The following is a 25,197-nucleotide window of genomic DNA, read 5'->3' on the forward strand; positions in this document are numbered from 1 at the left end:
TACATATGTTTATGATTTGATGTCTTATGGATCTTCATCTTACATATATTCTATGATTTGAATCATTATGATCATATGATTTCTTTTTTACTTCAGCTACAGCCTACGATTTTCATTTTATGTAGTTATGTATGATGGATTTATCATTTATGTTCCATGTTTATGTATGTTAACTTCTATTTGATGATGTTATAGTATGTTTAAGTTATATTCAATAAAGGGTGCATGAAATAAGTTTTCAATTGTTAAAATCTCTAAATTTAAAGGGTTTTTTTACTTTGCCGATTCATGGGCAATTCATGGCCGATTCACGATTCGATATGGCCTTGCCGATTCCAATCCAATTCTGATTCTCATTACTTTGGTTAGAATAGATAGCTTTCTTCACTTCATAAACAAATCAGACTCACTCTTCAAACTAATAATTACATATTTCCATATGCAGGAAGTCCATGCTCATTCCTGCACCCTCATCAAACACATGTTAACCATTAACCAAGCTCAGCCATAATACAGCTAGGAAACAGGTGATTTAATAATGGAGAATTCTGTCAGAATCCTATAGAAAAGGTCATTCAATAAATAATATGGCTACTCTAATGTATTTTGTCATTACTAACAAAAAATTGCATTCACTTGCAAGCATTATTAGTTCAATCTGTAAAAAGATATCACTCCTTACAGATAGTTTTTCCAAATTATTAATTAAACATTAGATATTTACCATCTTATACATATTTAAATTTTAGACTCATATAAAATCTTCTTGTTTCCCTGATTTAATTGAAAACAATTATAATCATTCCTTAACTTATTGAGTATTTAAGCATTGAATCTTTGAATTTTTCCTTCACTCCTCTTATTCATTCTTCTTGGTCTCAATTCCTTCTCATTTTCCTGTCTCTCTTCCTATTTGAATATCTAAGTCTAATCCAATGCACATCCCTTTCCTTATCCTGATGAAGGATCAATTTGATCTGAAAGATTGGTGCAAGAAAGCTAACACGAATGAATTCAAAAGCACCGGTTAATCAAACATTTGTTTTAACATCAAAATAAATCTTGAAACTCTACTTATACAACCCATTCAATACAAAATAAATCTTGAAAATCCAATTATGCATCCCATTAATACAAAACAAATCTTGAAAATATAGTTACACAACTTGTTCAATCATGATTTTGAAATTAACTACAGAGCAAAATTTACAAAACAACAATTTATATCTAGTTCATCAAATTATAGTTGAGCATGACGAGGTTTCAATTTCAAATGCTGATGAATTTGGTATTGTATCTAAAACAGGTTTTCTGCAGACATATAAGAAAATATATCAATCATAATAAGAATTGATTATGAAGTTGATGATGAAAAATTTAAATTATACTCATATGAACACTGATAGCACCACATAAACCAATTCATGCCACTTCAACATGCATATGAGTTCTATTCCACCTTTGCACGAATTCAAATCTCAAAAAACTAACAATGATTGATATCCAGAACCAAGGAAAAATATCAACAATTTATAGAATTATAAAAGGCATACTTCTTTTGAGCAGTGGCAAAAAAGAGCTCATTGTGTAGGAACTTCACATCATGCACTGTCTCTCTGACCTACAATTAATCCAAAAATCTTATATTAACATCTTAAACATACAACCACAAAGGGTCAAAAAACAAAATCATCATTTTCTGTCAGTTAACTATCTAAGGTAACTTCAAATTTTTAGGGCTATAAGAAACTCTATTTATAATGGAAAGGCAACATAAAAAGCAATTATGATGTAAACTTCCCACGCAAAAGTGAAATTCCCTTTTCAACAATGTTGCCATTGATATTACTTTTGTCCTTAAAATTTGGTCAGTTCTTTATTAGCATTAAAATCCACCAAAACTTACCAAAATCATTACAAGTATAATAAATGAAAATTAATTGTCTTTTGTTTAGGCTAATTACATAAACAAATATTATATCTAGTGTTTGTATCTCTATCAACATTATATATTTTAATTAAATTATCTTGCACCTATGCACAAAACCTGTCAAAACTAACTTGAAGTTCCATCATGAGTTGAAAATTCTTCCACTCCATCATTGAAATATGACCCTTACGACCAGCAATTACCAAGTGACGACCACTCAAGGTGTAGTCCACAGCATATGGCCCAAACCCTGTTGAACCAGACATGTTCTCCACACTCAGCAAGAGGAAGCCAACTTTGTGATTATAAATTTGCGGTCAGTGTGCGCATTCTACACTAAAATCTATTGAACAAAATTAACCTCCTAATGGAAATCATGCATTGATGATATTTACCTGGTAGCTTAAGATCAAATGCCTTTCTTGAACTTAGAAGATCAACCTCACGAACAATATTTTCCTGTCTGAAGTTGCTTGTCCTCTCTATGCCTTCTGCCTCCACATAACCTCCCTCACTTGGAAGAAGCCACTGAGAATCACAGAAACCATCTGTAAGAGAATAACTCCAACCAGTAGTCGGATAAAAGTTGGTCTCTGCTAGAATGTACAGGACTCGCTAACACAAGAAAAATGTTAATCTTTCCCTAGCTCCTTTGTAAATTTACCGTGACTTTAAAAAGCATTATCAGTAAGTGTGGCTGAACTGACATTGTCGATACAAAGACAGTAGAGATACCATTCATATGTTAACTTCCCCTGAAAGAGACATTAAATCTTGCCAAATAGAAGCATCATGATAATTCATTACAGTATCTATCAAGAAAACAAGCAAGCATAGAGGGGTATCACTATCAAGAAAATGAAAAGATTTCTCGCAACATTTGTTTCATACCTGAAAAGGAAGCAAAAATGATTATAAATATTTCTGCCTGTCTCTATAAATGTTATTGTTATTTGAAGCATAGTTTTAAAATCCTTCAAGTTACTTGCAAGTGCACATTGGCCAACAGTGCTTGGCGAGTTAACAAAAGAGTCCCATAAACCCTCATCCAACATGATATGATTTTCTGTCTCAACAGAAAATAACAATAAATAGAAATCTGCAAAATTCTAATTGATTTGGAAATGTTTTCAAACCCCAACTACAGCTGAAATGTCACGACCAAACTAATGATATAGAAATATTTCAATCTTGCAACACAAATATTAAGATCTTCATTTAATAAGCTCCAATTGTTGACCTTTCCACACAGTTGCAACACAACTACAAATCTTAAAATATTTGGAAACCTTCACCAATCATTGGAACTCGGTCCAAAAACGTTGACTCCACTGTAGCAATACTATAGAAAGCTGAAAATGACAATATCAACACTTGCAAACTATAAAAGACTTCAATCTATAAGCCCAAATACAATCCTTCAATGGAGTCAACCCAAGCAGAGATCATATAACATACCAAACATTGGACACAAAACTCAAGGTGGGATCCCATAAATGATTTAAATGCTGAAATCAAGCTCAAAACTCAATGCAATTAGGAGATAAAGGGATTAATTAAATTCAGATCAAAGGTGCAAAACTCAAGGTATTTTTTTTTCTATTTGAATTTGCCTCAAACTAAACACACAAAGGCTGCATATTTAATGCCAATTTACAATCACGAGAAGGTTTGATCCAATAAAAGGATTTAAGATTCAAATTTTAAGATGGATTGAATTAAATGATATGGCCATGAATTCAAAACCTGAGGTAGCCTCCATTAAATGAAAGATTGCAAGCATTTAGAAAACCAATTGCATTAGCAGCTGCCTTACATCCAAGCTAGCTACTATATAAACAAGGTGAGTAACTTCAATTTAAAGATCATATTCATTGGAAATGCAAAGAGAACTCAAAAAATTCGAACTTCCAAGGGCAGATTTGTGAAATTTGTTTCAACTACTGTGACCGTTTAAAGTATCACAGAGATCAGACCCACCATTTTTTAGCCTACATCTGCAAATCAAGACAATACTAGGACCTATATCAGTCATTCGGAGGACAACTTGAAGCAGCCATTATCAAGGTGACTCAATTCCAAATCAGTTACGAGAGATAGAGCTTCAACTCCAGGCCTCTGCTTGCATTGAATTCTGATTTTGGATCTCTGGAAGCCTTTGAAAGCAAATTAAAATTGGTTGCACATCTGATCATAACTATTTATCAATAAGATAAAAAACCTAATTTTGGATTAGGTGCAGGTGATTAACAATTCCAATTAGATTGCAAGCTTTAGATCCAAGGAAGATAACTTGATTTCAGCTTTTGGTTATAATTTTAGCATCATTCACAGAGATCTAATGATGAGCTTAAGGGGCTTTCTAATGAATGGTTCATAAGGCACAACACTTGGTGAAGGTTTTGCAAATAGTGTTGCAAGCTTTGGGTTTAACCATGGAGGAAACTCCGTAGTTAAGCGTGCTCAGGCTGGAGTAGTACTGGGATGGGTGACCTCCTGGGAAGTCCCGGTGCTTCACCCCTGTAAGCATCACCTAGATCCAATGAGTGCTAAGTGTTCCATTTATTCTCATGAGAGATGGATTCATGTTGAATCACTACTCATGAAACATGGATCAATGAGTTTGACTCAAAATCACATAGTTAAATCCTGATAGCAATATCACAATTTGACTTGCTGTGGAAATTATCTCCTACTTGTCAATTAATGAGCTTAAGGGGCTTTCTACTGAATGGTTCATAAGGCACAACACTTGGTGAAGGTTTTGCAAATGGGGTTGTAAGCTTTGGGTTTAACCATGGAGGAAATTCCGTAGTTAAGCGCGTTCAGGGTGGAGTAGTATTGGGATGGGTGACCTCCTGGGAAGTCCCGGTGCTTCACCCCTGTGAGCATCACCTAGATCCAATGAGTGCTAATTGTTCCATTTATTCTCATGAGAGATGGATTCATGTTGAATCACTACTCATGAAACATGGGTCAATGAGTTTGACTCAAAATCACACAGTTAAATCCTAATAGAAATATCACAACATAGAGATCTATTTTCATTTTCAGAACTGTATATCAGACCTTATTTTGAATTTTAATAACATATTTTTGGTCAAACAAGGGATTAAATCGATTTGGCATAAGTATTAAGATATTTAGAAATCAAACCAAATCAGTTCTTTGAGGGTTTTAGGATGCAATAAGTCCAAATTGATCTATTTTGTAAGTCTGGTATAAATGTCAAAGGTTCTGAATTAATCTTTCAGCTGCTACTGATCTCTGATTTTTGGTCCAGATTTGATTATGTAAAATAAATTTTAACTATAGTGTTTGTTGCAGGCCTAGGTATGGAGAAAGGAGTTAAAACTGCAAGACCAATACCCAAAGCCAAGAAAGAAGGATTTGCCAGCGAAAGACAAAGGAGATGAGCAAGCAGCCAAAGGAAAGGAAGCCAAGACCATTGAAAATGCTAAAGAAAGAAGGGCGAAATCAAAAGTTTAAGAGGGACTGATGCAAGAGATAATAAAGAAGAATGAAGAAGGATTCATCAACAATGAGACGAAAAGGGATTAGCACATTCAATACAGCAACTTAGAAGATCAAGGTGTTTGTAGTAGGATACAACCCTTATTTTTTCTTCTCAATTTCCTATTCAAATCCTACCGAAGAGGTCAAGGAGGGCTTTATTGCATGCATTCAAAGGATGACATCTAAGCTCGAGCTGAGAGACCTTGTTGTGGCTGAATTGGAAAATCATAGAGAATCAAGTGGAAAGCTATTGTTTTTAAACTTGGCTAAAGAGGAAGAACCAGTCAAACACTAGGTATAAGATTTGGAGTCGTTCACATGCATCTTACAAGCTACAAATTTCAAATTTATATCTATTGATAATTTGATAAATTATTATTATATTTTGCTTTCTAAATCTTTGACATTTTGTCTTGTTGACTCTTGAAGGAGAAATTGAAGTGGATATACACCAAATCTCCAAAAATCTGTCTTTTGAATCTTATGCCAACCTTGTAGTTCATTATTTGATAGGTGGAACAATCAACTCCACCAACCCATTCATGCAGTAGGATACAACCCTTATTTTTTCTTCTCAAGTTTCTACTCAAATCTTAGCAAAGAGGTGAAGGAGTCCTTTAATGCATGTATTCAAAGGATGACACCTAAACTTGAGGTGAGGGACCTTGTTGTGGCTGAATTGGAAAATCGTAGAGAATCAAGTGGAAAGCTCTTGTTTTTAAACTTGGCTAAAGAGGAAGAACCACTCAAACACTAGGTATAAGATTTAGAGACTTTCACATGCATCTTACAAGCTACAAATTTCAAATTTAATCTATTGATAATTTGATAAATTATTATTTCATTTTACTTTCTAAATCTTCAATATTTTGTCTTGTTGATTCTTGAAGGAGAAATTGAAGTGGAAATACACCAAATCTCCAAATATTTTCCCTTCAAATATTATGCCAACCTTCTAGTCCATTCAACTAAGCGCAATTGAGTTGATAGACCTTCTTGTGGTTGGATTCGAAAATTATAGGGAATCAAGTAGTATGCTATTCTTTTTATAGCTGGCTAACAAAGGAAGAACCACTCAAACACTAGGTATAGTATTTAGAGTCTTCCACATACATCTTACTATTACGGAAGTAATTGGTAAAGTACTTGCTTGTTATTAACAAAGACTGAAAGGTCATTATATACAAAAGAATAAAACGATGTTTCCTTAGGAAATGATCCTAAAGAATAGAAACATTCTATTCTAACAAAGAAAGTTAAAAAAGTGAAAGCTGACTTAAAGCTAACTAGATATTTACAATAGATTATCATTAACTAATAATAGACAATTATCTATTATCGTAATACCCTCCCTTAATGGTTAATCTATCTAGAACACCAAGCTGTCCTCTGAATTTGACAAACTTATCAAGACCAAGAGGCTTGGTAAGAATGTTTGCAGTCTAATCTGTAGTAGGAACATACTGCAAACCTATAGTCCCATCTTCAACCAGTTGTCGTATGTAATGATAGTGAACATCCACATGCTTGGTTTGTTTGTGGAAGACTGGATTTTGCACTAACTTGATAACACCTTCGTTATCAACAAACAGAGTAGTTGGTCCTACTGGTGACATTTGCATATCCCTAAGCATCCAACAAAGCTAAATAGCTTCACATCCTGCCTTAACAGTCCCTCTGTATTTGACCTCTATAGAGGAGAGAGAAATTGCCTGCTACTTCTTACCAGTCCATGTGACTGCACCGAATTCCAAACTGAACACATATCCAGAAGTTGACTTTTTATCATCAACAAAGCCTACCCAATTTGAATCTATGAACCCACTAAGTTTAGGATTAGAACTTCGAAAATTCAAAAGTCCATAACTTAAAGTGCCCTTCACATAACGAAGCACACGCTTTGCTGCCATCCAATGATCAGCCTTAGGAACTGTCATAAAGCGTGAAATATAGCTAACTGTGAAGCTAATATCAGGCTTAGTAGCAAAGAGGTAGATGAGGTTGCCTACTAGTTGCCTGTATGTAGTTTCATCAAAGGAAAGAGAATAAGACTTTGTAGATAACTTGAGACCTTTCTCCATAGGTGTAGATGCAGGCTTGCAGTCCTGCATACGAAATTTGTCTAACAGAGCCTTCGCATATTTGGATTGAGAGATGAATATACCAAAAGATTGTTGCCAAACTTCATCACCTAGGCAATAATGCATGAGCCCAAAGTCAATCATATCAAAAGACTAGCATAAATTCTATTTGATTCCCTAAATCAAAGATGTTGAACTGCCAATGATAATCAAATCATCCACATAAATAACCAGAAGGATGATGTCACTGTCAGTAGTCTTGATGTACAAATTTGAGTCTAAAGAACTCCTCTTGAAGCCTTGATTACTGAGGTATTTATCAATTTTTATGTACCATGCCCGAGGGGCCTACTTCAAGCCATAGACCAATCTGAGAACCTAATGGTCTTTACTAGCAACCTTGAAACTAGGAGGTTGCATCATGTAGACCTCTTCATGGAGATCACCATTCTAGAAAGCACTCTTGACATTCATATGATAGACCTTCCAACCAAACTGTGCTGCCATGACTAGGACTAATTTGATGGTGCTCATCTTTGCAGTAGGAGCAAAGGTCTCCTCATAATCAATGCCCTGACACTGAAAAAAGCCCTTTGCCACTAAACAAGCTTTGTACTTATCCAAAGTACCATTTGATTTGTATTTGATTTTGTAAACCCATTTGCAGCCAATGGGTTTCTTCCCTAGTGGAAGATAAAAAAGGACCCAGTGTTGTTCTTCAACAGGCTCTGGAGTTTAGTGTTTAGATGTCATAGCCTATTCCCACTCTAGAATTCCTTTAGCCTCAGAGTATGTTTGAGATTTAAACACACTGTGAATGTTGGCCATGAGAACAAAGTTAACAAACTCTGTAATTCTGCTCTTTTTCTGAGTCGTTCTCCCATCTATGAGCTCATCATCACAAAAATAAGCGTCTTAGCCCACCACTTAGGCCAGGTAGGAGAATGACCAACATTAGTATCAAGAGATGCATGATGATCAGGTTCCTCATTAGAAGAATCTAGATCAAACTCAAGTGAAGCATCTACAAAGCGAGGTGATCCTGTAGGAGAAGTTGGAGGTGTCTGTACAGGCATTACTGGTATAACTGGAGTTGCAAGAGCTACTAGAGCCCTCCCATCAAGTGGACCTAATGAAAGCCGAACTCCTGAATCATTAGCCTTCATAGGCTGGTCTGTTGGATTAGGAACGGGAGAAATAGGCATGAAAGGTCCTCGGTGTCTTCAACAAGCATGAGTTTCTGACTCTTGGCATCCAACTTGATGTGTGACGCATCAGGGATCCAAACAAAAGCAAGGGAACCAAAAACTTTCAAGTGACTGATTCTGGGATTGCGACTTGACCAAGCCTCTTCCAGAGTTTTACCTTTGACCGCCTCTATGGGTGACCGGTTCAACAGATAAATTGCAGTGTTAACTACTTTTGCCCAAAACTTCTTCGAAACATGTCTGTGTTCGAGCATGGATCAAGCCATCTCAATGATTATCTTGTTCCGACGTTCAACTACACTGTTTTGTTGTAGCGTGTGGGGTGTGGTTAACTGACGTTTGATGCCATGTGTATCCAAGAAGCTAGAGAAAACATTCGAACAAAATTCCCCCCCCCCCCCATTGTCTGATCTAAGAGTAATAATAGATTTCCCAGACTCTTTTTCAACTAAAGATTTAAAATTTTGAAATACAGGAAATGTATCTGATTTCTTTTTAAGAAAATACACCCACATTTTTCTACTGAAATCATCAACAAACAATAGAAAATACCTAGACCCAAGAACACAAGGAGTGGCCATAGGGCCGCAGATATCAGCATGAAAAAGCTGAAGTACCTGAGAAGCGCACCATGAATCACCACTAATGAAAGGTGTGCGATCTTGCTTCCCAACCTAGCATGCATCACAAACTCCCAACTATTGGGTCTGTATCTCTGGCAATCCAAGAACAAGCTCATCCCGAGCAAGTTGTGAGAGATAATGCACATTTAAGTGCCCATATCGATGAAGGCATAAAAGGCAGATTCTACCTGTAAACTCATTAGAAAAAAATTGAGGAAAAAAATTATGAAAACCCACCAAAATTGAAGGGAGGCAAAGCACAAGACTTTGCATGGTAAAGTAGCACATGCAAACAACATGCAAGTACATGCGACCCTCAAAAAGTAGAGACCTAGAAAATTTGAAGGGTGACCCAGAAGAGAGCTCAAAAAACCCAAAAAGAATATGTTGGTTTTTGGATCGGTTGGCTCGAAAATTGAGACACAAAAATTGAGGCACTCAAAAAAACAGACGACCACCCAGTTGAGATCTCAAAAACCCCACCAATAATCTATAAAAAAAATGATCTAGTATAGAAAATTAGGGTTTTGAACAAAAACGACTCTACTGAAAAAAAACCACAAAAAATGGCAGAAATGTGCAAAAAAAACAGACGGATCAAGATAGGAATGGGTTGCAGAACCGAATTAGAAGTCGGCGGATTCAAATCTCTCAAAACGGAAACCCTAGTCAGACTATAGAGAGAGTTGGAAGCAAATATGCATGCAAATAATTTCAACCAAGAAATTATAATTATTTTTTGAAAAAATTTAGAGTATTGGCTCAGATACCATATTACGGAAGTAACTAGTAAAATACTTGCTTGTTATTAACAGAGAGCAAAAGGTCATTATATACAAAAGAATAAAACAATGTTTCCTTAGGAAACGATCGTAAAGAATAGAAACATTCTATTCTAACAGAGAAAGCTAAAAAAGCGAAAGCTAACTTAAAGCTAACTAGATGTTTACAATAGATTACCATTAACTAATAATAGACAATTATCTATTATCGTAATACTTACAAGCTACAAAATTTCAAATTTACAAGTTTACAACTATTGATAATTTGATAAAATATATTTTCACTTTGCCTCATAACTTTGCAATATTGATTCTTGGAGGAGAAAATGGGTTGTAAATACCACTGTAACACTGGAGTTGGGAAATGTTGGGAAGAGTTTCCAAGCAGGGGGACAAAGGGTTTCAAATTTGGAACAACAGGGAGCGGGGGTGTTATTATATACTATAAATAAAGAACATGAAATGATGTTTCAATATAACATACCAAATTGAAATACTTGAGCATAGCTAAATTGCAACACGAACCACAACCAGTAAACATTCAACGTAGTAACATGGTACATGCCCAATAGTAACATTCAAAAATGAAAATTCAAATAGAAATTCAAGTACCAAACTTGGCAGTGGTGTGGTTGCAGAATGGCAGAGATGGGGTACTTGGGTACTCCAATAGTTGATGCAAGAATCTTGGGAATAGGTACTTCAAGGTTTTGGGTGGGGAGGGGGGGCAGCGCAATTTTCATTGAGAAATACCTCAAAGATCCAAATGTTAACCCTTCAAATCTTATGCCAACCTTGTAATTCATCAAATTGTGAGTGCAATCGAAGCTTGTTCGAGGTCATCCACGTGAAAAGAGGAATTAGTTAGCTCAAATATGCCTCAATGAATTTGTCTTTGTGTAATATAATCTTCAGATGCGCATAACAATTGTAGAGGTAATATCAGTTCATCGAATTGATTTGGTTGATATAAGTCCTTATAGTGATTGGAAGCGGAGGAGCGACCTTTGTCGTTTACAAAGGATGACATCTATGATTTAAAAAGATTGGCTATCGAGGTGAGGGTGTATTTGGATTCACGCTAGATGACACTGAGGACGCTAAGGAGGCTGAGCATGACGAGTCATTGCCAATGCTAGCAACATCTACATACAAGATGGAGGTCAAGCCACAAATTGTGTTAAGTGAGGAGGTGCAGCCACAAAGGACTCATAGGACTAGACCCTATATTTATACCTATCCCCTAGTTTTTACTAGGGATGGGAAGAGGAAGATGTAAAATGTTTTGAATGTTGATGTCGTGCTTTCTTTTTCACAAAAATAATTTGCTATTATCATTTTGCTTTAGACTACTAGACTACTAGTCATCAACATTCCAAATGAGGATACCATTTTGTACCCAATTTGCATTTAAATCAATTAAATATTTATAAGCTCAAAGTGTTTCTTCTCCTCACTAAATTTTGCAGTTCTAATTAAATTTAAGCAAATTTTTAAGTTGAGTGTTTTGCCAAGTTTCTTTTTTAGGCCTTCGCAAGTTTTTGTTGCAGGTGAGTTTTTCAACACTACAAGCCAAGATAATATCAATTTAGACTAAACATTTGTATGCATCATGATGTCATACAAACATTATTCGTAATCGAGTTAAGGCAATAGTCACTCCAAGGTAGATTCCTATAAATATCATAAGCTCATTAGGAATTTGTTTGAAATGTTTGCAAACTGTAATCTCAAGGTTGGTCACCCTTTGATTGCGAGAGTGCGGAAGGTGGGTCACCCTTCCATCCCTCAGTTCACCTTGGAAGTTGGTCATCCTCCCTAATTAAGCCCAAGAGCATAGAAGTTCAATCTTCCATTCCACCTCCTAACCCATAAGCATTGAAGGCCAGTTGTTCATTTCAACTCAACATGGCAACTTGATACGATCATGAAGGTTGGTCGGCCTTCATATTTGCTATCTGTCTCTAAATTCAAAATGGAGTATTATATGAAACTATTATTAAATATTTATATTACAAAGAAGCATTTAGATTATTTGTGTAAGAATTTTCCTTAGGGCAAAATTCACCCAAAAACTAAGAACTTAAACACAAGCACAACTGTAGACCAGAAAGGAGTATGATCAAAATATCGATGTATTCGATTCAATATGCATGAAAGTATACTACGAGTGCCTGTATATAAAGGCCTCTGAGATGCATCTAGAATGCCTAAGAATCAGCATCATGATAAGTCATACAACCAGGCACATGTCCACTAGATATGGGTTATCCTCTATTATGCAGGGAAGTAAGTGCGATGATGAGAGGATAAGCCTACAATGGTGTAGCACACCAATCAGTGTTGTAGACAACATGTGCGAAAAAAGAAGTGCGAATAACTGTGTTGTCTACATGAGAACTCAGTGAATGATGCAAACTCCAGTGTTGTAGACACCATGTGCTGAATTAGAGTTGCGTACTTTTGTGTTGTCAACATGACAACTCATAAAGGTGTGCAAACTCCTAAGTGTCTCACAAAATAGATAATAAAATAATGCATTAACCTAAGTAAACTTAAGTAAGTGTAAATAGTAAATACGCATTTATACCAACACCCCCCCTTAAGTGTGACTTAGGGGAATGCCCTTAAACTTACGAAAACTAAGATGAAATGCCTGATCGGACCCAGCTACTAGGCCATGTTAGGTACCCATGTACATAATGAAATGCAATCTCTCATAAAGCGGAGAAAGAGGGAAAATCTCATGGGAAAAACCCTCCCCCAAAAAAAGAGATGAATAGGGATGCACGGATGGATGGAGTAATCAAAACCCCCCCATTACGACATACATCTAGTATATACAATAGTGAAGAATGAGAAGAACAAGACCTCATACGAGGAAAAAGTTCCCCCATAAGAAAGACGAGGAAGAGAGACAAGGTAGTCCCCCCCCCCCCCTAATGAAGAATGTCGACCAGTGAGTGCTGCTCCAAGGAAGAAGTTGGTCCATGAGTGCAGAATGATGTTCCTCCCCTTTGGAAGAAACAAAGGCAAAGGTACAATCCTGACGATGTATGGTGGCCCTGAAACCTACTCAAGTGTCCTTGTGTTGATGCTGATGTTCACCCCTTCCAACACTGCTGAAAAGAACAAATGCAAATCTGGCAAGGATGTCTGTTGAACCTGTCCCAATGAGCCATCTGTCTCCCCAACTAATAAAGAGACCTCCGACAACTGTTGTTCATAAGGATCCACAATCATGTCAACCTAAGAAGATTGATCATGTAGAGAATGGACATGAGGGTCAGAGTGAGCCCTCGCAACAACTGTAGAAGGATCATCTTCATCAAAGAGAAGATCTAAATTATCAAGGTTGCCTCCCAAATCTGCGATGTGTGACTCCACGAACAAACCTGCAATGTCTGCCATGTAGTCATCAACAATTGTTGAAGCTGGAAGACAATGTGTACCCTGTTGTGCTGGACCTTTCACTGTGGCAATATAAGCATGTGGACTATACTGATGTCGTGACCTTTTGCTGCAACTGTCGACAGAACCCCACATTTCTAAATCTATTGAAGCACTATCACTAGTGTCACTATCAATTTCCACAGTATATGAAGTGTGGAGAGGATTAGAGAACAAGCTGGGTGAACTTTCCTCAAAGTGAACATCCTTCTCCACACAAATCTTATGAGTCTCTGGATCCATAAGTCTGTATGCCTTAGCACCGTCTTCATAACCGATGAAAGTACAAGGCCTTGGTGCTGGTGCCTTGCATCCCCTGGAAGATAGGTTTGCCCATGCTAGACAACCGAAGACTCTAAAGTGACTCACAACTGATTTTCTGCCGCACCATGCCTCAAAATGAGTCTTACTATCCAAGGCATTATGAGGAGACCTATTAAGTATGTGAGTGGCACTGCTAATGGCTTCAACTTCAAGTGTAGGATCAAGAGACTTGGCTTTTGTCATGCAACTTGCCATGGTCTTAAGAGTTCGAATCCTCAGTGCTGCAACATCTGTCTTGTGCGGACCGAATGCTGGTGGATTTTGAAGATCAATTCCCTCAAGTTTGCAAAAGTCTTTAAGTCTTCTGTCCATATATCCGTTCTCATTGTCCATCCGTAGAACCTTGATGGCTTTCCTTGATTTGTGTTCAACATGAGTCTTAAAGGTTTGAAGCTTATCCAACACTTCATTCTTATGATAAAGGAAGTAGACCCATGTGAAGCGTGAAAAGTCATCAACGAAAGTAAGGATGTAGCGGCCTTGGCTGACTAAAGTCACTACAAAAGGTACTGCTAAAACCATGTGCACCAACTGGAGAACAACTAGTGCTCTAAAAGACTTGCCTTTATCATACTTCTCTTCGAGATGCATATCCATTGACCATGATGAACACTCAACCTTAGAAAAGTTGATGTTAGGTAGACCTTTGACCATGTGTTTTGAGCAAAGTTGCTTAAGATGGCGAAAGGCAAGATGATCAAACCGCTCATGCTATAGTTTTATTTGTGGATGTGAGTGAGTTAACAAGGCATGAGAAGGAGACTTAGGCACAAAGTGGGAGAAGGAATAAAGCCTCTTGTTGTGATTGACTTTCCCCACTGCAACCAATGAATCATCTCTAAGACTGCGCACCATCACTGAGTTTGGAAGGAACTCAACTTTGTGACCATCTCCAAGGTGAGTGATTTGGTAAACTAAGAGGAGATTGGAGCTAAGGTTTGGAATGTAGAGAACATCTTTGAATTCCCCATTTTCCATTTCCACAAGTCCTTTCCCTTCAACTTCCATTTTAGTATCATCTCCCACAAAGATGTGCAGTACCTATGACTGCTTCAATGAAGAAAAGTCTCCCTTTGAAGAACCCATATGATAGAAGGCACCTAAGTCAAGTATCCATTCCAAAGAAGAACTTGTATTGGCCATAAGTGCATGCCCTTTTCCCTTTGAAGAGGTTGGAGTTGAATCTTTGGAAGTACCTGGCACTTGAATTTTGTTCTTCCTGAGTAGGTTTTCCAACTCATCAATTCTTTTAGTCTTGCAATGATGCTCATCATGATTTGGATTTTTGCAATATGCACAAAAAAATTTGTCCTTCTTTTCATTACTTCCCTTCTTGTTGGAAAAAGAATTGCCTTGTTATGAGGAGGATTGTTGTGTCTCTGTAATATCCTCCCCTGATTTGAACTTTGACTTGTAGAAATTTAACTTAAGGAATATTGTCAAACACTTTGTATGCAAACTCATAAAGTTGATTTCCTCAATAAATTGCTTTCCAATGAGTAGATTTACGAACAGCTATGAAGTGACATTAAAATGCATAATACACATCATAACATTTTCACAAACACTTGGCACACATTCAACAGTATATGAAAAATTTGGAAACTCTTTCAATCTGCTGATAAAAGGGTGATTTTTAAATGTAGATGTGCACTTATAGCTGCCTTAAAGGCTGCAACAACTATTCAAACTTGTATTCAACAATTATTATGCAAAGTATCAAAATTTGACAGAAGAAACCTGGAATTAGTTGCCGTAGTATTTTGCAGATGTAGTCAGCAGCCCTCCAAACTTCTAATCAGCCGAAAAAACAAGTAAACTTGATACCAACACTGTTCACGCCGTACTATAGCAAAATACTGTTCATGCCGACTGTAGCAAAATACTATTCATGCGGCACTATAGCAATAACTAACTTAAGATTTGCACCTCAAACCCTTGTAAATTTCTTTATGCGAACGCCCCAAATGAAACCCAGTGTGTTTCCTAAAGTGAAAACACACTTGATCCTTCTGACTGTGTCTTCCAACAGCGAAGAGAATGCTAGCAAAGAGGGATTCCGTCCTCCAAGCCCGATAATCAGATATCCAGCAACATAACATTAATCTTCATCCAAGCATACAAAAAAAAGCTCTTCCATTTCTTTTATAGTGTTCTCACAAGAACTCAATCCTTCATTTTCTCAATGTGGGATAAAACATAACTCCTTTTATGTACCTTATGTCTCCAATGTGTTATAAAAATAAAGGGAACTCTTTTAATTTAAATATTTCCCACAAACTATAGTCTATACATTAATAAAGTTAAATATTTAAATTTAACTTTATAAAATGGCTTTATCAATGCATAACAAATCTTATCAATGATAAATAAGTTTTTCTGTCGATTTTAAACAATTACCATCGACATACCACTGTGACTGAATGTCCGGCCATGTCCAAGATGACTTACTATAAATAGTAAGTATGCCCAAAGTTGCCCCAGAACCCCTCAGAAAGACCTGCAACTGAAACTGTCTAGGCCAAATGGCCTCTAAGCCCCTTTAAAGTCCTAGTTAGCCTACGGGACTGTGGGGAAATAGGCTAACGACAACATCATGCTATGAATGCTAGAAAGGGGACATTACAGTCCGCCCTTCCCAAAATTGCTTGTCCTCAAGCAATTTCAACTCTGGATGCTACAATATCTGCTCATTTTCCCAAGTAGCATCCTCGACAGGTAGGTTCCTCCACTTCACCAGATACTCCCTGATAGTCCTCCTGCAAAGCACCCTCTCCCTGGAGTCAAGTATGGCCTCAGGAACCAAGATAAGCTTTCCCTCATCATCAAGAGGTGGCAATACTACTGAAGGCACCACATTGTGACCCAATGCCTTCTTAAGGCGTGACACATGGAACACATTATGCACTTTACTGTCTGCAGGCAATTCCAACTCATAAGCTACTTCGCCCACTCTCCTGATTACTTTGAACAGTCCATAGTAGCGTGGTTTCAATTTCTCTGCTCCACTCTTCTTGAGAGAGGACTGTCTATACGGCTGTAACATGAGGTACACCATATCTCCCACCTCAAAAGACCTCTCAACCCTGTGCTGATCAGCATATTACTTCTGCTGATTTTGTGCTTTTTGCAAATTTTCCTTCAAGGATCGCATAATGTCCTTGCACTCCTGCAAAGTATCCTTGGCCTTAGGCACCCTGCTGTCCCCAAATAACAAATCCAAAAAATTAGGAGCATCATACCCGTACAATGCCATAAAAGGGGACATTTGAATAGACATATGGAAAGAGGTATTATAGCAGTACTCCCCTAGATGTAGCCACTTCACCCAACCCTTTTGCTCTCCTGCAATGTAGTTTCGAAGGTACCCCTCAACCCATTTGTTCACTATCTCTATCTGCCCATCAGTTTGGGGGTGGTAGCTGGTACTCGGAGTGAGCTCTGTTCCACATAACTTGAACAACTCCTGCCAAAAGTGGTTCATAAATCTGCTTTCTCTGTCACTGACTATGCTCCGTGGTATCCCATGTAGTTTGAATACCTCTCGAAAAAATAGTTCTGCTGTTTGTGCTGCTGAATATGTAGACGAAATTGCAAAGAAATGTGCAAATTTTGTCAATCTGTCTACCACAACAAAGATACAATCCCGACCCTGTGCCTTGGGGAGGCCTGTGATAAAATCCATGGAAATGCTATCCCACTTCTTCTCTGGTATGGGTAGGGGCTGTAGTAAACCACCCGGAAAAGAATGTTCCTGTTTGTTCTGCTGACACACAGGGCATTCCCTCACAAACTGAAGCACCTCTGATTTGAGTCCTTTCCAAGTGAAGCGCTCTCTCACCTGCCGATATGTCTTAAAGAATCCGGGATGTCCTGCCATTGGTGAATCATGAAATGCCCTCAAAATCTTCTGCTTCATAGCAGACCCGGGTACTAAATAAATCCTTTCCTTGTAGATGATCAGATCATTTACGACAGTGTATCGACTATCTTGAATAGCTCCCTCAATAATGCTAGATGCCCAACTATTCTTAGCATATTCTGCCAAGATCATCTCTCTCCAATCATCCATGACTATCCCAACAACAATCAAATGAGGCCTTCTAGATAAAGCATCTGCAACAATATTTTTCTTCCCTTTGACATAGGCTATGTCAAAATCAGAGGCTTGTAATTTACTCACCCATTTCTGTTGCCTGTCATTAAGGTCCTTCTGTCCAAGGAAATGTTTCAAGCTATTATGATCTGTTTTTACTGTGAACCGGCTTCCCACTAAGTACTGCCTGAACTTAGCTAGCGCGTGCATGATTGCTAGCATCTCTTTGTCGTAGATGCTGTAGGTTCTCTCCACACCTCGTAATTTTCTACTCTCATATGCGATGGGATGTTTGTCTTGCATGAGAACAGCTCCTATGCCCTCTCCCGAGACATCACACTGCAGCTCAAAGGGCCTGGTGAAATCTAGAATGGCTAAAACAGGACATGCACTCATCAGCTCCTTAAACCTGTCAAAACAATCTTGAGCCCTCTCTGACCACTTGAAACTATCTTTCCGTGTCAAATCTGTAAGTGGTGCTGCTATCTGTGAAAATCCCTTCACAAATCTGCGGTAAAACCCACAAAGCCCGAGAAATCCCTTGAGTTGTTAAGTGTTCCTCGGTGGTGGCCAATCCAGAATGGCCCTGATCTTGTCTGGGTCAACCCGAACACTTCCTGCACTAATAATATGCCCTAGATAGAGCAACTCTGTCATCCCAAACTCACATTTACTCATCTTGGCATATAATGACTCCCTCTCTAGAATACTGAGCACTGTATCAATATGTTTCAAATGTTCCTCCCAAGTACGGCTGTATATCAGTATATCATCAAAAAGTATCAACACAAACTTCCTCAATTGATCTCTGAACACTCTATTCATACATGACTAGAAAGTGGCAGGGGCATTTGTCAACCCAAAGGGCATGACTAAGAACTCAAAATGTCCATAGTGGCATCTAAAAGCTGTCTTCTCCACATCCACCTCTCTAACCCGTATCTAATGGTAGCCGGATCTCAAATCAATCTTGGAGAAGTAGCATGCACCATGCAATTCACCAATAAGCTCATCGATGCGCGGGATAGGGTATCAGTTCTTGATTGTCTTCTTGTTTAGCTCCCTATAATCAATGCACATCCTCATTGTACCGTCCTTCTTCTTCACCAATACTACTAAGAAGCGAAAGGACTTTTGCTTGGCCGTATGTGCCCCATGTCAATCAACTCCTTAATGGCCTTTTCTATTTCATCCTTACATCTCTTCGGATGGCAGTAAGGTGTGATGATAACTGGCTTAGCCCCTTCCTCTAATTCAATAACATGCTCGATTCCCCTATCCGAGGGTCTCCCTGGAGGTATCTCACCAAACACCTTAGTATGTTTGGTTATTATTTTTTGTACATCAGGTAGATACTCTTGTTTATGTTGCTCTGTCATCTCAGGCATTACTCTAAACTCTGCTGCCCACTGCACCTGATCATGTCTAAAGAAACTCTGCATCCGCTTGAGTGACACCACTCGAAGTCTCCCATCTGACAAACCTCTGAGCACTATATTCTTACCATTTGCCTCAAACCTCATTTCCATTTTCTCAAGGTTAAATGTAAACTCTACCAGAGACTTCATCCAGTTCATCTCAAGCACCATATCCTGATCACCAATGTTGACCACAAAGAAATCTCCTGTCATGTCATAATCTCCCAAACGAAACTGCAAGTTGGAGATTTTCTTGGTACATTCAATTTTGAAGCCATCGGCAACCATCACCTTAAATCCCCTATGCTCCTCTGTATGTAGCCCTCTGCGTGTCACAAACTTTTCATCAATGAAGTTATGTGTCGCCCCTGTATCAATGAGTGCCACAACTCTCTGTCCATCCAAGGTTCCCCTAACTCTAAAAGTGACGGCCTCCTGTATACTTGACAACTGAGCTATCGTGCTATCACCGCGTGCTTCCTCCTGTGAAGAACTATCATCATCTCCATCTGATTCGGATGACTGCTCTGAATCTCCATCTACTGACTCTTCGGCTGAAAAGTACTCCATCTGCTTAGCTTTTGCTTTCAATGGACACTTATGTGACAAATCCCAAGGCTCTCTACAATGAAAACAAAGCTTCTTCTTCCTGAGATCATTAAGTGTCTCATTGTCCAACCTCTTACTTTCCTCCTTAGCTGGCTGAACCTCTTTATGAAAAGGTTTCCTGTCCTTATCTTTCCTTGAAGGGAAACTCTTTGCCTGGAATTTATTTTTTGAAGATGAAGAGGAATCCATGTCACGAGCTTTCTTAATGGCTTCCTACAAAGTGGGAGGGTTGAGAGCTTTAATCCACCCTCTCAACGGATCAGCTAACCCATCCATAAATAGAACTAGTATCCTCCGTTCAAATACATCTGTTACTAACACTGCAAGTTTCTGAAACTCTGAAATGTATGTTTCCAATGATCCCCACTGTTTAAGCTGAGCTAACTCCTTGAAATGGAGTTCTGGATCCTTCCTATCAAAACGTTCAATCAACCTCTCTGTAAACTCCACATATGAGGTAATGTGTGCATGTCCCATAGTGACCATACCATGATGCCACCACTCGTGTGCTAACCCATCCAGATGAATTGCTGCGTACTTAATAGCTTCTTCCTCGGGCATAGGGTTCAATTGAAAGTATGTGTCAAGCTTTTGAACCCAAGCTCTTGCTGTAGACTTTCCTGAGCCATCATAATATGGTAACTCAAGTCTCCCTACTTTCTTCCGTAGCTCATAGCTCTGGTTCCTGTCATGTCCACATGGCATATGTTTCATCCGCATATCCATATACTCCCTAAAGGTAATTGCAGCAGTAAAATCTGGCCCTCCGGCTTCCCAATCTCTCCTCAACTGGTCCTATATATCAGTAATCTGGGGCTCTAGTACGAGCTGCTCTGGAGCTCTAGGAGGAAACGTAGGAATCATGGGCCTTGAACTCACTGTCCTAGCTCGCTGCGGTACATGACCGAAATTGTTCCCAACTTGTTCATCTCCATTATGTGTCCCATCCTGATCATTTCCATTCTGATTGTTACCATTCTGATTATTTCCTCCACCCATGTTAGCATTCAACCCCATTTGACGAGCCATCATTGGTGCAGGAGCACGTCTGCGATAAAAAGTTTGGTGGCGACAGGAAGACAACTTGCAATATGACTAAAATGCAGGGTACAAAGCAAATATCAGAAAGTTTTGATTTTAAAATCTAAATTTTGAAATGTTTGTGTGTGTGAGTTTAGAGTTTTATGTTTTAAAATAATGTCCTATGATGTGGTGGCTTAAATGGAGGAGTGAAATGATAAACTCTCCAAATATAGCCACTTAGGACCATGTGTGTTTGTTTTAGTGGAAGAATCTAATCATATCTTAAAAAAGGACAGATAGTTGGCAGCAGGAATATTCATAATTTTTGAAACAGTCTCCTATTCTTAGATAGGGACGTTTCATATTCCTTATTTAGGGAGTCAGTTTTTAGAGAGGAAGAGAGGGGAAGAAGACAAGTTTTTATTTTTGGGTTGAATTCGGTATGTTTGCAGAAATCAATCTCAGTGCGTTTGTAATATCTCCCAAATGCACCGTTGGATTTTGATGAGCTTTGGATATGCTGTTATAGGCCTAATTACGCCCATCTTCACCAGAGCGATCGAAGAGTTTTGATCTGGTTCAAAAGTTATTCATGTCTGAGTGCAGGTCTATCTAGAGACAGCAAGAAGCAATATTTTGCAGAAAAATGTACTCTGATGCGTGGTCAATATCTCAAGTTTGAACCGTTAGATTTTTCTCAAATTTTTATATGTTGTTTGAAACCTCGTTATGCCAAATCTCAACGGTTGGATTGAGTAAATCTTTTTTGGTTCGAAAGTTATTCATGTCTGAGTGCAGGTCTATCCAGGAGGCAGCAAGAATGTATTTTCTGGGCAATTTGTTTTAAAACTTTTGTTTAATAGATTAAGTGGATGGAAAAGTATATAGAATGGATTTAGAGAGTATATGCATTTTTAATGTGTATGAAGAAACTCAATTAATACATTGTGATGTTGGATTTTAGTGTGTGATCCTGAAGGTTGTAGATGCCCCTTGATGCAACTCAGTTGAGTGTCTGATTCCTACTGAGTTTTCCAAGGTGTGGCTCTGCATCATTTTTGGTATCAGAGCCTTTGTGAAGGTTTCCAGATTGATGTGTTTGAGCCTTTGAAGCAACCCTTCGAGTTGAGTATATCCACGACAGGTTTCCAAAGTGTAGCTCTGCATCATAATGGAAGAAGAAGAAGCAAAAAGACAAAGCTATAGCCAAAGACATTCTATATTCCGAACAAAGTGCAAGTGCAAGAATAAGGTATGCAAAGTTATAGTTGACAGTGGTTCCTTTGAAAATATAATCTCAGTAGAAATGGTTGAGAAACTAAATCTTCCAAGAGTACCTCATGATTTACCTTACAGAGCTTATGGGTTAGGAGATGAACAGTGGATTGATGTCTTTGAAAAGTCATATGTTTCTTTTAACATTGGACCATATTTTGATACCATTGAATGTGATATTATGCCTTTAAAAGATTGTCACTTGATTTTGGGAAGAGCATGGCAATATGACAGGTCAACCATATATGATTGTAGAGAAAACACATATATCGTCAACAAAAATGGGAAGAAGATGCTTTTATTTCCATTGAAGGATGATACAACATGGAAGGAATCAAAAAGTATAGGTCTTATTGATAGGATAGCATTTCCAATGCATGATGAAGTGAAAGAGGAAGTGAAAGAAGTTTTGGTAGAGGTAAATGAAACTACAAAGAAGGCAGCCATAAAGAGTGTAGATGTATGTGAAGTTGGTACAAAAATTTCAACAATGATAGATGTAAGTTGTCCTTTGGAAGGGAAAGAACCTGAAGAGCAGAAAGAAGATAAATTGCAGCAAGTAAATGTTGATGAGAAGAATAAAGAGGAAAGTCCTATGGGATTTGAGTGTGATAAAGTTATGGTTGGAATAGTAATGTGTCCTTTGAAAATAGAAATGAGTACAATGCTGAAAGGTACTCCTATGAAAGAGAGTTTGGAGGAAAATAATGAAGCCTTCAAAATGCATGGTGTAGTGAAATGTCAAGAGCAATGGCATGAGGATGGAGATAAAGATTGTGTAGCAGCAAGTTCTAAAGAAGAATATGATTTATGGGAAGAGTTTACAGCCATCATGGGAGAATGGCAAAGGAATGGTGGTAGTATGGAGACTCAGCATGAAGAAGTTTCCAAAGAAGAGGTATCAGATGATGTTATGGACAAAGAAGATGAGGCTGAATATATTTATGACAGGGCAACAAATTATTTTCGGGACATAAAATTCAGAATAAAAATTCAAGTGTATGCAGCAATAATAAGAATTCAGAATGTGATGAAGTTACAAGTGTATGTAGCAGCCATACAAATTCAGAATATGATGAAGTGGATGCATAGTGAGCAGCAAATAATTTTTATCTTACCAATGGAAAACAAACCAAAGGTAAAGATGAAGGAGAAAGAGAAAATTCAAATGATACAAGTTCAAGAAAGGCCAAGTTTTCTAATGGAGGAAAAGTACAAACCAAAAGTCAAGATGAAGGGATCCATATGTTTTTCTAATGCTTTGTTTTGCAGGTGTTTCCAAGGGACTTGGAAACTTTTGAAATTTGGGAGTATGGTGCAGGAGCACGTCTGCGATAGGAAGTTTGGTGGCGACAAGAAGACAACTTGCAATATGACTAAAATGCAGGGTACAAAGCAAATATCAGAAAGTTTTGATTTTAAAATCTAAATTTTGAAATGTTTGTGTGTGTGAGTTTAGAGTTTTATGTTTTAAAATAATGTCCTATGATGTGGTGGCATAAATGGAGGAGTGAAATGATAAACTCTCCAAATATAGCCACTTAGGACCATGTGTGTTTGTTTTAGTGGAAGAATCTAATCATATCCTAAAAAAGGACAAATAGTTGGCAGCAGGAATATTCATAATTTTTGAAACAGTCTCCTATTCTTGGATAGGGACGTTTCATATTCCTTATTTAGGGAGTCAGTTTTTAGAGAGGAAGAGAGGGGAAGAAGACAAGTTTTTATTTTTGAGTTGAATTCGGTATGTTTGCAGAAATCAGTCTCAGTGCGTTTGTAATATCTCCCAAATGCACCGTTGGATTTTGATGAGCTTTGGATATGTTGTTATAGGCCTAATTACGCCCATCTTCACCAGAGCGATCGAAGAGTTTTGATCTGGTTCAAAAGTTATTCATGTCTGAGTGCAGGTCTATCTAGAGACAGCAAGAAGCAATATTTTGCAGAAAAATGTACTCTGATGCGTGGTCAATATCTCAAGTTTGAACCGTTAGATTTCTCTCAAATTTTTATATGTTGTTTGAAACCTAGTTATGCCAAATCTCAACGGTTGGATTGAGTAAATCTTTTTTGGTTCGAAAGTTATTCATGTCTGAGTGCAGGTCTATCCAGGAGGCAGCAAGAATGTATTTTCTGGGCAATTTGTTTTAAAACTTTTGTTTAATGGATTAAGTGGATGGAAAAGTATATAGAATGGATTTAGAGAGTATATGCATTTTTAATGTGTATGAAGAAACTCAATTAATACATTGTGATGTTGGATTTTAGTGTGTGATCCTGAAGGTTGTAGATGCCCCTTGATGCAACTCAGTTGAGTGTCTGATTCCTACTGAGTTTTCCAAGGTGTGGCTCTGCATCAATCATCTGCATCATAAGATCCAATCTCTGATTCTGTTCCTGTGCCCTTTGTTCTGCTACTCGCTGACCCTGTACCAAGGTCTCTAATAACTGTAAGAATCTTTCCTCTCCAAGCTCTGGACCGGCATTCCCGCCTCCACCTAATCTTGTATTCCTGTCATCTCGGTCACCCATATTGCTGTCTTGATCAAAGAATACCTCCGTTGTGTCTGTATGACTGGATTCTATACCCCCCTGTACGGATGAACTAGACTGTTTGCTTTGCAGGTCTGAACTCCTACTTTGTCTTGCTCTGGTATTGCGAAAATTATAAGGCCCCTGTCGCATGCTCAAACATAAATGCTCTGATTTTAGTGTTTTGACATTTCATCAAACACTTTCCCCTCTATCCGCCAGTTCCAAATTTCCTATAAGACCTCCACAAGATGGCAGGACTTATAGCTCTGATACCACTGTAATATCCTCCCCTGATTTGAACTTTGACTTGTAGAAATTTAACTTAAG

General features: G+C 38.0%; 1 pseudogene across 1 annotated transcript in view; it reads right to left on the minus strand.

Moving 5' to 3' along the window:
- The window catches only part of LOC149537334 (putative U3 small nucleolar RNA-associated protein 7), a 41,624-nt pseudogene that overhangs the window by 10,572 nt on the left and 5,855 nt on the right, over nt 1-25,197 (minus strand). Inside the window, exons 4-6 of the transcript XR_016356551.1 lie at nt 2,326-2,458; nt 2,062-2,180; nt 1,554-1,621 (exon numbers count right to left, since the gene is read on the minus strand). The product of XR_016356551.1 is annotated as a putative U3 small nucleolar RNA-associated protein 7 (transcript). The remainder of the gene's footprint in view (nt 1-1,553; nt 1,622-2,061; nt 2,181-2,325; nt 2,459-25,197) is intronic.

This window comes from Cupressus sempervirens, chromosome 9, assembly GCF_028749045.1.
Source record: "Cupressus sempervirens isolate cs-2001-9-10 chromosome 9, ASM2874904v1, whole genome shotgun sequence".
Classification (NCBI taxonomy): Eukaryota; Viridiplantae; Streptophyta; class Pinopsida; order Cupressales; family Cupressaceae; genus Cupressus; species Cupressus sempervirens.